Source organism: Tachyglossus aculeatus, chromosome 14 (genome assembly GCF_015852505.1).
Source record: "Tachyglossus aculeatus isolate mTacAcu1 chromosome 14, mTacAcu1.pri, whole genome shotgun sequence".
NCBI lineage: Eukaryota > Metazoa > Chordata > Mammalia > Monotremata > Tachyglossidae > Tachyglossus > Tachyglossus aculeatus.
The window spans coordinates 55858065-55866090 of record NC_052079.1 but is presented as its reverse complement, the minus strand read 5'-3'; the positions used below and the strand labels follow the sequence as shown (position 1 = coordinate 55866090).

General features: G+C 44.0%; 1 pseudogene; it reads right to left on the bottom strand.

Annotated features, from left to right (window-relative positions):
• Positions 1–388: 388 nt before the first annotated feature.
• LOC119937027 lies at positions 389–917 on the bottom strand (annotated as a pseudogene).
• Positions 918–8026: the final 7109 nt, after the last annotated feature.

Genomic DNA, 8026 nt, shown 5'->3' with positions numbered 1-8026 from the left:
GGTTTGCCCAAGGTCACACAGCAGTCAAGTGGCAGAGCCTGGATTAGAACCCATGACCTCTGACTCCAGGTGCTTCTCTATCTCTATTCCTATTCTTAGAGAAGCAGCGTGGTTCAGGGAAAGAGCATGGCCTTTGGAGTCAGAGGTCATGGGTTTAAATCCCAGCTCCACTGCTAGTCAGCTGTGTGACTTTGGGCAAGTCACATAACTTCTCTGAGCCTCAGTTACCTCAGCTGTAAAATGGGGATTAAGACTGTGAGCCCCCCGTGGGACAAACTGATCACCTTGTATCCCCCCCAGCGCTTAGAACAGTGCTTTGCACATAGTAAGCGCTTAACAAATACCATCATTATTATTATTATTATTATTATCTGGGTGTTTTCTGGCTTTACTTGTCCTTGGCCTTATGGTGGCTCTCTGTCTTCTTGGGCAGCAGCACAGCCTGGATGTTGGGCAGGACGCTGCCCTGGGCGATGGCCACCTTGCCCAGCAGCTTGTTGAGCTCCACGTCATTGCGGATGGCCAGCTGCAAGTGGCGGGGGAAGATGCGGTCTTCTTGTTGTCGCGGGCCGCGTTGCCCGCCAGCTCCAGGATCTTGGCCGTCAGGTACTCGAGCACGGCGGCCAGGTAGACGGACATGCCAGCCCCGACCTGCTTGGCACAGTTGCCTTTGAGAAGCAGACAATGCACACGACCCACCGGGAACTGTAGCCCAGCCCAGGACGAACGAGCACATATTTATTTATTTATTAAGTATATTAAGTATTTATTGAGCACTTACAGTGTGCAGAGCACTGTACTAAGCCTTTGGGAGAGGATAGCATTGAAATAAACAGACACAAAAAACAAAGCATCCTGACCTGGTGGAAAGAACACGGGTCTTAGAGTAAAACCTGGGTTCTAATCCTTGCTCTGCCAACTCCTTGCTGCGTGACCTTGGCCAAGTCACTTGACTTCTATGTGCCTCAGTTCCCTCAACTTTAAAATGGAGACTCAATCGCTGTTCTCCCTCCTTCTCAGACTCAGTGAGCCCCATGCAGGGCAGAGACCTTGTCTGACACAATTGACCCGTATCTATTCCAGAGCTTAGGACAGTGCTTGACACACAATAAGGGCTTGACAGGTATCATAAAAAAAGTTGTTTGTGTACCTTAAGTTCTTTTCCTAGTCCCCAGAAAAAAACTAGTTTCTTCAGCATATATTTTTACCCATCTCACACTAATGAAAAGATAATATATGGAGAGATATATTGGTTTTCTGAAAATATGATCATTTTATTTATGGGGCATGGTATTATTATGGTAATGTTGCATGGAAATAGTGTTATTGTACAGTAATATATGATCCCTCCTGGAGATTATGTACAGTTAAGCAATCTGCTTTTCATCTCAAAAATATAGACTAAAATTTATAAGCTTACCTATGTTGTAATATGAATTCTAGACAAAAGATCTTTTTCATTATGTCAACGGATAAGATTTTGCACCTGCATTTTGGACAGTAACTCAAACCCACCAAAAATAGAACGAAACTGAAATATCTTAGTCTACCCTTCTACCAGGTGAATTTGCTGTCTTGTCATCCACCAAGTTTCTGGATCTCAGTCCCAAATTCCTGAGTACATTTCCTTTATATCCTTGCCATCTTCTATAATTGATTTCCATTTTTCTTTCCTATTGTTTGCTAATTATTTCCATTTGCCTGACTGAGAATCCAATGGCAGCTTCTTGCCCTTGAGTATTTATTTCATGGATAGTCAATTATTCAGTTGTTTATTCTGTTCACCCTAGTTGTAGACATTAATAATTTGGTGTTTGTTAAGCTCTTACTAAGGGCCAAGGACCGTGGAACTAAACGCCGAGGTAAGTATAAACTGATCGATACACACAGCCCATGTCCCACACGGGTTCCCAGTCTTAATCCCCACTTTACAGATGGGGTAACTGAGGCCCAGAGAAGTGACATGACTTATTCAAGCTCACACGGTGGTGGAACCGGATTTAGAACCCAGGACCTCTGACTCCCAGAGCTGGGCTTGTTCCACTAGGCCATGCTGCTACTGCTACTACCATTCATTCATTCATTGATTCAGTTATATTTATTGAGTGCTTAGCGCGTGCAGAGCACTGTACTAAGCACTTAGGAGGGCACAATATACCAATAAACAGACACATTCCCTGCCCACAAGATACTATGTTACTACTATTACTGCAAGAGAAATGATCCACTTGATGATGATGATGATGATGATGATGGTATTTGTTATATATAAGCTTACTATAGAGAAGGAGGTTGGCCTAGTGAAAAAAGCATGAGTCTGGAAATCAGAGGTCATGGGTTCTTAGCTCTGGCACATGTCTGCCGTGTGACCTTGGGCAAGTCACTTTACTTCTCTGGGTCTCGGGTACCTCATCTGTAAATTGGGGATTTAAGGCACAAGCGCTATGAGGGACATGGACTGTGTCCAACCAGAGGTCATGGGTCCTAATCCCGACTCCACCACATGTCTGCTGTGTAAACTTGGGCAAGTCACTTAACTTCTCTGAGCCTCAGTTACTTCATCTGTAAAATGGGGATTAAGACTGCGAGCCCCACATGGGACAATCTGATCACCTTGTCCCCCCCCCCCCCATGTGCTTTGCACATAGTAAGCACTTAACAAATGCCATCAATGTTATTATTATTATTACCTTGCATCTATCCCAATGCTTAAAACAGTGCTTGGCCCATGGTAACTGCTTAACAAATACCACAATTATTATCGTTATTTTTCGGGACAGCATGGCTCAGTGGAAAGAGCCCGGGCTTTGGAGAAAGAGTTCATGGGTTCAAATCCCAGCTCCACCAATTGTCAGCTGTGTGACTTTGGGCAAGTCACTTAACTTCTCTGGGCCTCAGTTACCTCATCTGTAAAATGGGGATTAGGACTGTGAGTCCCCCATGGGACAAGCTGATTACCTTGTAACCTCCCCAGTGCTTAGAACAGTGCTTTGCACATACTAAGTGCTTAATAAATGCCATTATTATTATTTATTACTGCTATTACTATTATTATTATTATTATTATTATGTGTCAAGTACTGTCCTAAGCGCTAGGGTAGATACAAGCTACTCCTTGAAGATAATAATAATAACTATGGTATTTGTTAGGCACTTACTATGTTTCCAGGTACTGTACCACAGGCACTGTACTAAGTACTGGGATGGATACAAGCAAATGGGGTTGGACACAGTCCCTGACCCACATGGGGCTTACAGTCTCAATCCCCATTTTACAGATGAGAGAACTGAGGCACAGAGAAAGTGAAGTGACTTGCCCAAGGTCATACAGCAGACAAGTGGCGGAGCCGGGATTAGAACCCATGACCTTCTGATTCCCAGCCCCAGGCTCCATCCATTATGCCATGCTGCTTCTCCATAATGGCAGAGGGCACCTGGTATTTGAGAATGACCTCTCTTGGTTTCGTTCTCTCCCCCACAGCCCAACTCGTATTGCAAATGTCTGTCCCTGGCCCAGCCAATGGCATGTAGTCAATCAATCAATCAATCAATCAATCGTATTTATTGAGCGCTTACTGTGTGCAGAGCACTGTACTAAGCGCTTGGGAAATACAAGTTGGCAACATATAGAGTCCATCCCTGGTTCATCACTGAACCCCTTCTAGACTGTGAGCCTGTTGTTGGATAGGGACTGGCTCTATTTGTTGTCGAATTGTACTTTCCAAGTGCTTAGTACAGTGCTGTACACACAGTAAGCACTCAATAAATACGATTGAATGAATGAATGAATGAATCACTGACCTGTAGAAAGGGACATGGTAACATAACCCCTTCTCTCTTTTCAATAATAATGACCTTGGCAAGCTCAAGAAACCTCAGGTCATGACCTCCCTGCTTGATCCAGTTTCTCAAATCATTCGATCTCATTTACTGAGCACTTACTGTTTGCAGAGCACTGTACTAAGCACTCGGAACGGTAGAGAAACAGCATGGCTCAATGGAAAGAGCCCGGGCTTTGGAGTCAGAGGTCGTGGGTACAAATCCCAGCTCTGCCAATAGCCAGCTGTGTGACTTTGGGCAAGTCACTTCACTTCTCTGGGCCTCAGTTACCTCATCTGTAAAATGGGGATTAAGACTGTGAGCCCCCCGTGGGACAACCTGATCACCTTGTAACCTCCCCAGAGCTTAGAACAGTGCTTTGCACATAGTAAACACTTAATAAATGCTATCATTATTATTATTATTATTATTACAACAGGATGGTAAACAGACGCATTCCCTGCCCACAACGAGCTCCCAGTCTAGAGGGGGAAGAGGCTAAAGGAGGAAGTCTGGTCAGTCAAACAATCATATTTTTTGAGTGCTTACTGCGTGCAGAACACTAAGCGATTGGGAAAGTGCAACACAACAGAATTGGCAGACACGTTCCCTGCCCATCATGACCCGAAATGATGGCCGCTTATCCTGTCAGACTGGAAGCTCGCTGAGGGCAGGGAAAGTGTCTGTTCATTGTTGTATTGTACTTCCTCAGGCGCTTAGTTCAGTGCTCTACACAAAGTAATTGCTCAGTCAATACAAGTGAATGAATAACATTATAATTAGACCCTTCTGTGACCTGTCTAATGTTACTGAGCTAAAGGTTCTTAACGCTAGGCTTTTGGGCTCTGTCTGGTGCCGCAGCAAAATGCTCCTTTCATTTCACATCTTCCAACTTCCCGTCAAGCGCTTCATAGCCCAACTCTGACAATCCTGACTCTCTGGGAGCTTTTATCTCTGCCATTGTATCTTTGGCGAGCTGCATTATGATTTACACTTCTCTTCCACGAAGAATTCTTCTGAATGATTCTATTCTTTCCTAAAAAGAGCCTATGGTTGAATGCATAGGTACCTCAAGCTATATTTCCTTTTTGTTCTGTTCAGGAAAAATCCTTCCTGGCTTAGAAGACTGTGAACTCATGGATGCACAGCAGGAGTCTCTGGCTGGCTGAATTCGGGTTGGAAGTCCGAAGGGAACACACCTAACTGGAAACCTTGGCGATGTTAAAATTAATTTTGAAAAATCTTCTACTTTTGGAAACCTTGCCAATGTTGACTAAACCTGTAAGCTCATTATGGGCAGGGAACACATCTGCTAATTATGTTGCATTGTACTCTCCCAAGTGCTTAGAACAGTGCTCTGTGCTTAGTAAGTGCTCAGTAAATACCACTGATTGATTGATTGATTGATTGATTGAAAAAATATTCTACTTCTGGAAACCTTGACCATGTTGACTAGACTGTAAGCTCATTATAGGCAGGGAACATGTAAATACCATTGGTTGATTGATTGAAAAAATCTACTTCTGATCCAACCAGTGCTGCCAGTAATCTTTTTGGAAAGAAACTGATCCTCAGTAACTTTTCAGAGTTACACTACACAGCTTGTTGTTTCAGGCACCCTTTGGTCTGCTTTATAGGCGATTTCTGAATTAGTCGCTAAATCCCCCTGCCTCCTCACCTATAATTATATCTTTTCGGGGGCAGGCTTCTGTGCGTGTCTGTGCAAACTCAGACTTCAAGCAGAGTTTGGTTTCCTCTTCTCCTGGGTGCATGTCATCCTGTTCTTTCCCCTAACTTTTAACTCTCTTTAAAACTTAATTTCAGCCTTTCGCTATCGATGATTTCAGTGACGATTTGGCCGTGTTTTTCATCCTTCCCCAGGGGATCCCTGCTGCCACCATTACGGAAAACGATGCCAGCATCTCTCTGGGCCAATTAACTTTGCCTTCAAAATTTGCAGCAGATGTTTGTTACTCTTTTCAATTATTTTCCCTCTGCAGAGAGAACTTCTTCCGATGTAAATGGAAGAACCTGGATGAAATGAGGGAGAGTCATGTGGTAGGATAGCTGATACAGAAGAATATGGAATATCGAATTAGGCTTGTTGCCCAATTTGGGTGAGGGATCAATTAATAGTTGACTGTAAGCCCGTCCTCTAGACTGCAAATCTGTTGTGGGCAGGGAATGTGTCTTATATCATTCTCATGTACTATAATGTACTGTGTATATTGCACACAGTAAGCGCTTGGTCAATTCCACCAATATGATTTATTGATTATTTACTGACTGTCTATTGTAGGTAGAGCACCTGACTGAGAATCTACCACGGCAGAACACTACTAAGGGCCTATTTTTTGTTTTTTTAATTGCATTTGTTAAGCACTTACTGTATAATAATAATAAGAATGATGGCATTTATTAAGCACTGGAGAGAAGCAGCGTGGCTCAGTGGAAAAGAGCCTGGGCTTTGGAGTTAGAGGTCATGGGTTCAAATCCCAGCTCTGCCAGTTGTCAGCTGTGTGACTGGGCAAGTCACTTCATTTCTCTGGGCCTCAGTTCCCTCCTCTGTAAAATGGGGAAGAAGACTGTGAGCCCCCCATGGGACAACCTGATCACCTTGTAACCTCCCCAGTGCTTAGAACAGTGCTTTGCACATAGTAAGCGCTTAATAAATGCCATTATTATTATTATTACTATATGCCAAGCACTGTTCTGAGAGCTGGGATCGAAACAAGATAATTGGGTGGGACACAGTCACTGTCCCACCTCGGGTTCACTGCCTTAATCCCCATTTTACAAATCAGGATACTGAGGCTCAGAGAAGTGAAGTGACCCACGCAAGGTCACACGGCAGACAAGTGCAGAGCCGGGATTAGAACCAGGTCCTTCTGACTCCCAGGCCGACTTTATCCTCTAGGTCACACTGCTTTTGTGGGCAGAGTACTGCACTAAGTACTTACTGGGAGAAGAGCAGTGTACTAGGCACCACTGTGTTCAAAATACACTGCACCTACTGGCTACTTGGTGAAATTGAGCATCTACCAATCTCTCAAAAGTTACTCTGGTTTCCACAGAGCAGCGTGGCTCAGTGGAAAGAGCACTGGCTTGGGAGTCAGAGGTCATGGGTTCAAATCCCAGCTCTGCCAATTGTCAGCTGTGTGACTTTGGGCAAGTCACTTCACTTCTCTGGGCCTCAGTTACCTTTTCATTCATTCACTCATTCAATCGTAGTTATTGAGCACTTACTGTGTGCAGAGCACTGTACTAAGCACTTGGGAAGTCCAAGTTGGCAACATATAGAGACGGTCCCTACCCAACAGCGGGCTCACAGTCTAGAAGGGGGAGACAGACAACAAAACAAAACATATTAACAAAATAAAATAAATAGAATAAATATGTACAAGTAAAATAAATAGAGTAATAAATACGTACAAATATTTATACATATATACAGGTGCTGTGGGGAGAGGAAGGAGGTAAAGCTGGGGGGATGGAGAAGGGGAGGAGGGGGAGATGAGTTACCTCATCTGTAAAATGGGGATTAAGACTGTGAGCCCCACGTGGGACAACCTGATCACCTTGTATCCTCCCCAGCGCTTAGAACAGTGCTTTCCACATAGTAAGTGCTTAACAAATGCCATAATTTTTTTTTCCACTGGCACTGGACCAAGCATTTCTGAGTATACAATGGAATTATTAATAATAATGATAACGGTATTTGTTAAGTACTTACTATGTGCCAGGTACTGTTCTAAGCACTGGGGTAGATACAAGATAATTGGATACAGTCCCTGTCCCATAAGGGGTTCACGGTCTTAATTCCATTTTACAGATGAGGGAACTGAGTATAAGTGAATTGACTTGTCCAAGATCACACAGCAGACCTACGGCGGAGCCCGATTAGAACCCATGACCTTCTGACTCTCAAGCCCGTGCTTTATCCACTAGACAATGCTGCTTCTCATTAGTAGACATAGTCATTTGCAATGCAGGGGAAGCCCTAGGGCTTGGGAGTCAGAAGGACCTGGGTTCTAATCCTGGCTCTGCCACTTATTTGCTGTGTTACCTTGAGCAAATCACTTCTCTTGTGCCACTTGTCTGTTATGTGACCATGAGCCCATGTGGGACAGGGACATTGTCCAACCCCATCAGCTTGTATCTACCCAGCACTTAGAACAGTGTTTCACAAGTAGTAAGGGGTTCACAA